This window comes from Dermacentor variabilis, chromosome 11, assembly GCF_050947875.1.
Source record: "Dermacentor variabilis isolate Ectoservices chromosome 11, ASM5094787v1, whole genome shotgun sequence".
NCBI lineage: Eukaryota > Metazoa > Arthropoda > Arachnida > Ixodida > Ixodidae > Dermacentor > Dermacentor variabilis.
The window spans coordinates 55,906,676-55,917,306 of NC_134578.1; the positions used below are offsets into that span (position 1 = coordinate 55,906,676).

The window sequence follows — 10,631 nt, forward strand, 5'->3', positions numbered from 1 at the left end:
GGCTCGGTGTGCCTACGCAAGGGAAATTGCCCGTGACCGACTTCTGAAATCACAACAGACTCAACGGCGTTTGTACGACCGGTGACACCAAGACGTGCGCTTCCCGCCTGGTTCTTTGGTGCTTCTATGGTCTCCGTCGCGTCAGGTAAGCCTTTCAGAAAAACTGCTGTGTCGCTACAGAGGCCCATACCGAGTGTTTCGTGCCCTGACTCCCGTCACCCACGAAATCGCGCCCGACGCCCCATACGCTTCCCAGTCTAGTGATATCATGCACGTCACACAACTGAAGCAGTATCATCGTCCCAGTGATGACATTTAGACGCCCACCCTACAGGCCGCATACTTGCTGGTAAGCTTCCTAGTTCTTTTCTTCCACTGTCAATCAATGTTTTCCTGAACACTCTCTCAGCCCAGTTACTTTCTTCCATATTCCTCAGCCGTTCTTCATACTCAATATTACTGCGAGCTTCACTTCAAAACCAGTCCAGCCCATATCACCCTGAACCCAGCCCATATATCACATATCACCCGGCCCATATCACCCTGAATGAGGCGCGTGGGCGCCACCACCCGAGAAAAGAGAAGGAAGAACGAACTGGGCTCGCGCGGTGAATCTAACCCGTCAGCACTGCAGCCACTTTTGTAGATATAACCTGTAAATAGTTGCTCGTCTTACTGACTCGTCCTTCACGTAACAATATCATTCACTTTGTGAACGCGGGACCTCGACGTATTTCAGTGAGCGTCTGCCACCAGCTTAGTGCATGTGCACTGGTCAGTAGAAGTCCCCATCATGGACAAAGTTTGCAGACTGTGGCCTCCGAGGGCACATATCACGCTACTGCCGGCTCTGACCGGTGACCACTATAATGTTGAGCTCATCCACATCTCTTGCAATGAAAGGACACGGACGCATTTTTAACCCTTCCTATATAGCAACGGTAACCCAGCAGATGCTAAATTTAACACAAATGAAGTGGCCCAATGCATTTCTTTTCTCCGGGCCCAGCCTTGCAACGCTACCAACCGCGTCGCCGGTTTTCATTCCTGCCACCGCTGGAAAACAAGATGGTGCTGTTAAGAACGGCCTGCTGAGGTGCAAGTTTTGACAGCCAGGTGCGAGAGCGGCGTCGACTTTTCCTGGAAAGCCACAGTCACCTCTAGCCAAGCTGCGTCACTAAGTCTACTGTGTCCAGAGGAAAATACGCGGCGTCCCCGACGTTCGTCGCAGGATTGCCGAGAGGAGTTCGACGAACCAGGCTTTGTGAGTGAACACGCCACCGGCAACCCGGTCTGCCGTGAGCAAAGGAGTTCCTGAGGGAACGTATTTGGAGGCCCCGTCCCACGCCCCGTTCCTGACGTAAGCCCCGAGTTCTGCGAAGACCGTCTGCCCTCGGTGAGGTCCACGAAACAGGTGCGGAAGCCCTCCCGCTCAAAGGTGGCTCGTCTACTGATCGAACATTTCCCTCACCTTGCCAAGTTGGGCTGGCAAGAGGCAGAGCGGAAGGAAACGGGGCCGTTACCCAGGTTGTGGGCGCATAATATCGACAGTAAGCCACTGCCTCAAAACAGGTCGGGTCGTAACGATGGCCGCAGGGCGGCTCGTATAGCGGCCTTGACGGAGACTTTGGGTCACATAGTAGAAGAGGAGGAGGGGGTCACACTCTTCACAGACGCTTCGTTACCCAAGTTTTCATCGAAAGCCACGCTGGCAGTTACGACGCTGGATGTGCTCGTAACCTGCGCCTCCATCAAGACGTCTTTTCCAGAGGTGGCACAAGAGGGCGCGATAGCTCTAGCACTCGCGCAGCCCGAGGTCAGAAGAATTGTCACAGACTCGCAAAAGGCGTATAACAGCCACAGAAAGGGGTGAGTGTCTCTTGCGGGACTAGATATTCTCAAGAGTGAACGCGACGTACCTGAAAATAAAGTTGAATTGATATGGACACCGGCTCACTCTGGACTGGCGGGCAACGAACTTGCCCACCAGTTCACCCGAGAGATGGAACACCGGGTAGAGGAAGCTGAGCCACAGTCCATAATTAGTTACAGGGACATTACGAACCATTACAAGACGGAAAGGTGCCGTTACCCCGATCTTCACAAATCGCTTAGCAAAGAACAGCAAGTGATCTATAGGCAGATACAGGCAGGATCCTTCCCGCACCCTTATCTTCAAAACAAGATGTACCCGAAAAGGTACGAGGATTATAATTTCTGCAAAACTCAGTTAGGCACGCTCCAACACGTCATTGGAGTATGCGGTTTCATCAAGGCGATCCCCCACCTCTTACCTGCCCCACTACCCTACCCCATTCCTCATCCACCCTTACCGAGCGATGGGAGACCTTGCTAACCAGCACCGCCCTGGAAGACCAGCTCGTCCTGATCTCCAGGCGCCAGGCGGCTAGGGAAGCATATGGGTCCCGTGAAGAGGGAACCACTTCTTCAACGGCGTCTAAAAAGATGTGGAGCTCGGCTCAATAAAGTTGTTTCTCTCTCTCTTGTTCACCTAGGCATCGAGAGAGGACCGAGTGTTTATAAACCGCTGTTGTGCGGCTGCTCAGTGTACTTTCTCTCGCAGTCATGCTAGACTGGTGAACTGCAACGTCCTTATGTAGATACTGTAAATAAACCCATATTCGTCGTTCTCGATGAGAAGCAGTCCTTCCCTTCAACAACATCCTCAGCGTGGATAAGTTGGACGAGGGCATGGGCCAGCTACCATCTAATTCATGCCCGACTCCAATCTTGACAACTGGTTATGAACGGTGGGAGTGACCTCCCAATCCTCACAGTGCCAACAATAGAGGTTTGGTCGTATTCGCCTCTTCGCAGCAGATGCAGATATGCTGGTCTGTTTAAGAAGGTCGTGTATGCCTGTACAGACAGTGTAAACAATGGCGCCTTTTTTCAGTAACATTCTTATATCTGAAAGATCACCTTCGACAAAAAGGTATGTTCGCTCGGTATCGCGAAGTCACTTTTGGAGCACTTCAAGGTGAAATGTGGCACCCTAAACTGAATTCTTGCATCATGAAATTTGATGGGGAAGTTTCGGGCCTTCATGCTAGCGAAGTTCACCTCAAGTGAAAACGAACCGTTTTCCATATCCAGTTACGTATTCGCACCTAGTCAGGCAGCCATATTTATGTTGCATGCTATTCATGCTTTTGAATTATATCCTGAAATAACATAGTGGCGCCAAAATGCATTGACGCGATTAAGAAAACTGCTGGTCGCTCATCGTTTTATTGAAGCCCTCGACGGTCTGGCTTTCCTCTGCATGGTAAATGTTTCCCCAACGTGTGTCGTTCGACCTCATTGATGTCGGAGTGCAAGTTGTTGGTTAACTCGGATTTACAGTACAAGGTGTTCCACGATCGCCCTAGTCTAACCACCAGTTGGCTAGCTACTTGTCTGAATTGACGCCGGTGATAGAGAATTCGCCATCTTCTGCCGAGTATATCTTGTGCTCCAAGGAGTTCTCGCAGATTGCGCATCATTGCCCTATTTTCCTTTAACGCAACATTCTTTTGCATTTCCTGTATGCACCACCACCTCAAATAAGGAGAAGCTACCCCGATACACAAGAAACTCTACCACCAGCTACCTACTTCAAAGTGAAAACGATCCCTGAGCGCGTCAATGGCACGATCAAAAATTGCGTTATCCAGCAATGCAGCAGTGCATCGGTCGCTACTCTTATACTAGTAAATAATGAGAACACATGGATATTTGGTGTCTACTACCACCCCTTCAACGCCGTCACAAAGAACGGTATGTACTTCTTTCGACTAGGGAATAATGACAAAGGCGCGTTTGTGCTGGTGCTCATGTCCTCGTGTGCACACAGCGCCTTCCGCCCGGCGCAGTTCTTGATGACAATTGTAAGTGGTGCCGCTTTGCTGTATGCTCGCTCTCTACCAGTACTGCAAGACGGCACCCAGCAGGCAGCAAGTGCAAAGTCAGAGGAAGAGGCAAAGAAAGCTTGGATTTCAAAAGCCAAATAAATTTTCAAGTCAGACATGGGTAAGCTCAAATATCTCATAGCTCTTCATGACAACTGTTTATGAATCTTTCACAAATATTGCAACGGAAACGAGAAAGGTGGTCAGTATGGACATATTATCCGTAAGAGATATAGATGGAACTGAAATCGGCATACTTCTGACATGTTCATATATACAACTGCCTGAGCCGGGTTTAGTATGGTACAAACTTACGAACACGCACTGCGAATTGATACTTGCTGATGAATATAATACGTGAAGCGTAGTAATACACAAATTGAATCACTATAAAATATGTCGATCCAGTAAAGCAGTTCAGCATGAACTCATTCGTTTCTTTTGATCGGTATACAAAGCCAACATTTCAATAGGAGCTGCCTTCAGATAATATGCTTTCGAATGTTCTGCTATGGAAGTTAAAGATTTCTAAACATGAACAGATTACCTGGGACTCTAGCCACCGATCTTAAGCTATTCAAAACCCATGAACAGGCATGGTCATGCACATTCTCTTACACCTGTTGGCGCAACATTTACTTTACGTTTTTTTGCTCGGACGTTGAGAGAATCGAACAAGCATTCCGTTAAACCCTTAACGAACATAGCGTCCGTTGAACTCCTTCATTCTAGATGCGTTGATTTTGCACTACAGATGTTCTAAAACAAGCTGCGGGCAATCACCCTCAGGGAGCTCTTATATCGTTTGTAGTGAATAAATTTATTCGTAAATATGAGCTGACAGTAGTAAAGAAGAATGACGCAATGATTTTATGGCGAGCATTCAACACCAAGTTAACAATGACAACGTTGCACCTTCCCCGCACTGTAGCCAACTGATCCACGTCAGAGGCCATCCATATTTCTAACTACGAAATTTTCATTACGAAATGTTATCACCCAGTAAATAGACTAAAGTAATCACAGCATTGACGCACTTTTTTCAAGTTTCAATAATGTGAAACATACGTGCAGACATCGTATCAAGAAATAATTGTGCCTAATATAGAAATCTGTGCCATTGAGACTTCGAACGAATGGTGAAGTTAGTGTAAATATTTTTAACTTTCCTTCTGTGACATCATAGATTGGTTGGGAAATGTTAAATATGAATAGAAGATTTACCTGCATAAGAGCATTGGAAAAGTTGCAGGATAAAGAGGGCAGCAAGCATTGTTAGCGCGTCCATGCTCAGCAGAAGTGCCTGTGAACACGTATGTTTACCCTTTTTTGCCTTATTTATACTACAGACCCCAACGGCCTCATATTGTTTGCGTCGCCACTCGTGTTTACCACGAAGAAAAAAGACGAGAAAGTTCCCCTTCACATTTCCGACTTGGAGAGAAACTGAAAGGTGACTCTTGTTATGACGCCTCATACGAGCACTGAAAGCTAAAAAAAGCGACATGGCTGTGCTGACGGCACTCACCTATTCTTCAGTAAATTAGATCTTCAGTAGAGTGTGCGGTGCCGTAGAATCTTGTTTCGACGCCTTGGGCAACATGCTTTAAGTGATCGGTGAGCTTTAGCGATATGTGGGAGGCGACATGAAATGTTCAGTCTTCTTTAGCGGTCGTAGAGGGACATGCTCAGTCTGAATGATTACCCCACAACGGGCAACTTGTAAAGAAATCAAAGAAAACAGAGTAAATCCAAGAATCCCTTAAATATATTTCGCAATTCGAATGAAAGATAGGCGTACTTTAGAAAAGCCTGCGAGTCCACTTTATATTTACAGGTTTTGTGCAGGAAAGCATTATAATAATTATAGTATTAGACATATGCAGACATCGCAAACATACAAGGGTCGTGTAAGCCACTTCGATGGTAGTTTCATGGAACGTTCGTCAAATATATACACAAATATATCCGCCAATCGAGGCTAATCTGCGGCCCAAGAGCGCTTCCTGTTATTTTGTCTCGCAGGCGTGGTTATTCGTTCTTTGTATCGCATTTTGAAAACATGGCTCGTATGACTTGGCGAATGGATCATGGTAACGTAGAAATGCTTAGTGGGCAGGCTCAGGTTCCACCTGAGGTCGCTGAACATCTTTGTGCAGGAGCGTCAGCTGGCGCGGTGAAGGCAGCAGCATCTTCCATGAAGCGTGGCTCGGCCCCAGGGCTGGACGGGTTACCCGTAGAGTTTTATATAACATTCTGGGAACATATTGGTGCCATTTTTGTGTCTGTTATGAGCCGCTGCTTTGAGAACTTTGAATGCCCGTCTAGTGTTCGCGGCGGTCGTATTGTGGTGAAACCTAAGCACGATCCAAGATCAGCTCATCGAAAAGAATGGAGGCCAATCACGCTTCTCAACGTTGTCTACAAAACCTTCACAGCTGTTGTCACGTGACGCATGGGAAGCCTGATGCCTTCGTTAATAGGACACCATCAGGCGTGCTCTGTCCCTGGCAGAGAGATACATACTCTCGTTCATTGCACGTGAAATAATGCATACGCGCTGACTGGGTCAGCATGTAGTCTGTTGGTTTCACTATATAAAGAAGGCATACGATTGCCTTGAACATAGCCGCATATTTAATGTACTGACCTCGTTCGGGTTTCCGTCAAATTTTGTTGAATTTATTAGGAATGCCTGTTCAAATATCTGAAGTACATTGGTTCTAGATGGTTGTGAAAGTGCGCCATTTCCCGTTACTCATGGTGTTCATCGAGGGTGCCCTCTATTCTCAGCACTCTTTGTGCTTAACCTTGAGCAATTTCTTCACTCTGTACTGAGAAACCCTTACGCGTGCGGTCTGCCTCCCTGCGCTCCCACTGCCTGGTAGCGGTGGGAGCGCAGGGAGGCAGGGAGGTAGATGCCATCGCATACATTGTATGCGATGGCATCTAAACTAACCACAAAACCTATGAAAAGTGAAATTAGCTCCCCAACAACATGCTTCTTGGGCCATGTGGTGGGACAAGGCATTTTACAGCCCTTGGAAGACAGCCGACAAGATCAACACTGCTGAGCCACCTGAAACAAAAGGGGGCTCAGGGCCTTCTTAGAACTCACGGACTATTACCGGGACTTTGTTCCAAGCTGCGCTGAGCTTGGCCATCCATTAACCGATCTTACGAAGAAAGGCTGTACGAACCGGCTGAATCGGCAGACACCGCACGAAGAGGCATTTATACGACTAAAGAAGCTGTTGTCGCATCAACCTGTAGGAGAAGCCTCAGATTTAAGCAAACACTTTTCGTTACGTATGGACACCGCTTCGAGAAACTTCGAAACAGTTATTCTGCAAGAAAACAGAGGACGTTTGCACCCTGTGCTCTACGCTAGCCCCAAACTTCTCCCTCGTTAAGCTGCCTTCTCCTGAATTGAGAGAGTGCCTCGCGATAGTGTGGGCGGTACAGAAATTTCATGTGTACCTTTACGGTCACCCGTTCATCCTGCAGTCCGACCACCAACCACTGCGATATTTCAATTCCGCGAAGCATGTGAACAGGTGTGCTACTCATGATTTTATTCCTTTTGGATTTCGACTTCCACGTAGAGTAGATTCGTGGCTGTGACAACGTTGGTGGAGATTGTTTAAGCAAAATAGCTACGAACCGGGATTAATATGACATGAAAGTTATAGCGTGAACTGCGTTATCTCGATACTCCGTCGTGCTACACTGTTAACAAAAGTCCCAATATATTACGGTATAACAACCTGCAAACTCTTCATGCCAGGAAGTTCCCGAAATGATACATTATACCACTGAAGGTATAGTTACCAACCAGCATTCCCAATGCCATAATTCATGAAACTACTATTGAAGCCGTAGTTAATCTTAATATTACCAATCCTGTACCTCAACCAAAAACCCTCGAAGCCATCCTTATTTTCTAGCATTACAAATTCTGTAGCTCAAGAAACTACAACTGAAGCCGTAGTACCTCACAACATTGCCAATGCCATACCACGAACGAAAGCTTTTAAAACCATAGTTACCTACCGACATTGTCAGTGTCATACCATGGGCTAGCAGTTACATAAATGCAACATGCAAGTTCAAGTTCAGGGTTGGAACCGTAAGTGGCGCATGAGGAATCTGACCTGTGAGGCATCGCGACTGTAACGATACCGTAATGAAGTTGTATGGTTGCTGTGCAGTCCAGCAACATTTATGAATAATGAAAACGTCCTAAAGTACGGCATCATAAATACACGGAAGGAAAGGGATCGCCACACCAGCGATTGCTACAAGCGTTCGTGTTTGTGACTCCTTTCCTTTTGTGTTGTGCAGCATTCGGCAATGTTGTATCTATCTGTTAGGCAGTGTAATTAAAGTCGATCTCATGCAGCCAAGAGCCAATTAGAAAGGAAAGAGGTTATCCACAACAATGAACAAAACCAGCATTTTGGCTCTTGTATGGGAATGAGGCGCTCAACATCTGTTCGTGAGCTTTCTTCTGTTCTGTCTAACCTCACCAAATATTCTTCAGGCAGTAATAATTGATACTACATAAAGGGTACATGAATGCAGAGAATAATCCTTGTGAAAAGTGAAAGAAGGTCAATCTTTAGTTGTACTGTATTTGAAAACATGAACAGCCTTTCCTGGGCCATTAGAAGAGCTGAAAGTGAAAAGCTGGAAATGTAAGTGAGCGCATGAAGTCAACCAAGCAATAATAAAGAAGTTTCACAGAGCTCCATTTCTTCTTGCAGATCACAATCTCTGAGCACGCCGCCAAAATCTGTGAGCATGCTCCTTTGTTTCTATTCATTAGCTGGCGTGTTCACTCCTCTCAGCATATGATAACGAGGTATCTTGAATAAATATCAGATCGGAAGGAAAAGGCATGTAAACAAAACCATTCCGAAGTTTACCCTAATTTCTCGCAGATCATAAGCCAAATTCTTGGTGTGGACATGCTATATTAGGTAAAGAAATTGGTTTCAAGAACAAAAATATATTCCAGACACCTGTATTTCTCTTCTGAGGCGAACACCTTCAATCGATTCCTGTCTTGTTGCATGAATGACGAGATCCGCTGGTCAGAGGCGGTTTCATTTATTTTAGTTGTTCTGAAATGCTGGATAGTGCAGGTATGTTGCAGGTTAATTTTTCAATCGAGTACAACGTCTTTCTCAATATTTCTGAGCGTGCACAAGGCTGATTAGGTTGTATTTCTGTCACAAGGATCGTATATTGAGGGCAAAGGAAAAATGCGACACAGGTTCACTTTCTGCATCGAATATCTGTTGTGAGAGTTGCCAATCGTTGCCCATTAACGACGATTTCTCAGCAGGACACCTGTAAAAACAGTCGCAGTTTCCTCAGAGAGGGGAAGCATCGATTGCGTTAGGGAAATTAGCAGACAGCCATATAAATTAAGGATAGCACTTTTATCGGCAGTATCAACTTGGGAACATTCGCTTCCTAACTAAATTAACAAGCATTGTGTCAGTGCTCACAGCGAACACGAAAACTCGATGACCGCGGGCACTCGCTGTCCAAACGCAGGTGTGGCAAGCGCGGCATCACCAGCGAGCGAAGATACCTTCGTGCTGTCTATTGCTTCGACGGAAAGTGAGCTCCGTGAACGGTACTCACACATCAGTCACACTAAAAAATTTCGGAGCTGTTGAAGCCGGCTATAGGATGGGGCAGGTCAGGCGTTCGAGAGGCTGTGGTCCCGAAGGATATTGTAATTTTATAGTTCCTGTCTTGGCAGTGCGCTACCGTCCTCGATTTCTAAAACATGGGATGGGGGAAGTGATAGGAGTTGAGACTATTTGAACTGCGAGGTCGAATGTGCGTGGCTGCTGTGGTGCCACGACGGACGATGAAGAGCAGGAGTCGGTGTCTGGCGCCGAAGGGGCCTGCATCTTTCGGTGTGAGACAAAAGGAATTGTATGTTAGAATTCTTCAAAATTATTTTAATGTCCACAGAGTTAAAAAAAGTATCTACATAATTGATTATTCATACCTGTAACCTTAGATGCATTAAATCCCAATTGGAAGATACTTATTTCACCATAATTGATTTTTAAAGAACATGCTAACAATTCCGTTACCGCCCGATTCATGGCCGATGCCACAGGGTGGGTTGCGCCGTTTCACAAGGGAAGAAGAACAAGAACAGTCATGCCACCACCCTGAGCTGCCTGGTGCCCAATGAGCCGAGCAGTCCGCCTATCCAATAGACACTGCATATCATGTTGACCGCAAATAAAGACGGGGACATAGGGAGAGAACACATAAACAGCACGGGGGGTAACTTTCAACTGTTTTATTCACAGCAGCCCGTGGACATAACAGGCAATGCAGTAATATGTAGTAAATACCAACTAGGCGAAAGTGAAGTTATTCTGAACCAATAGACACTGGTAAGTGCAGTTTCAAGACGGGATAAGAGAAAACACCGATGCATAGGACAAGCGCTTGTCATGTGTGTTTGTGTTTTCTTGTCCCATATTTAAAGTGCGCTTACCAGTATTCATTTATGAGCATGAACCAACTGTTCCAGCAGAAAATTTTCTTAGTCCATTTACCCAGGACAGGTGTTCCTAGGTGAGTAGGGTCAGCAGGTCGGGCTATCCCTGTGCCAGAACTGTCCCTGTGGTCCACTGCGCTGCGGGCATCCGATGCCAGCGTGTTCTGGTGCAGCCAAGCCTT

At 46.4% G+C, this 10,631-nt stretch overlaps 1 protein-coding gene across 5 annotated transcripts in view; it reads right to left on the reverse strand.

Moving 5' to 3' along the window:
* LOC142564559 (venom metalloproteinase antarease-like TtrivMP_A) overlaps nucleotides 1-10,631 on the reverse strand; it is a 126,409-nt gene that overhangs the window by 51,193 nt on the left and 64,585 nt on the right. The gene's annotated exons all lie outside the window — the stretch shown is intronic.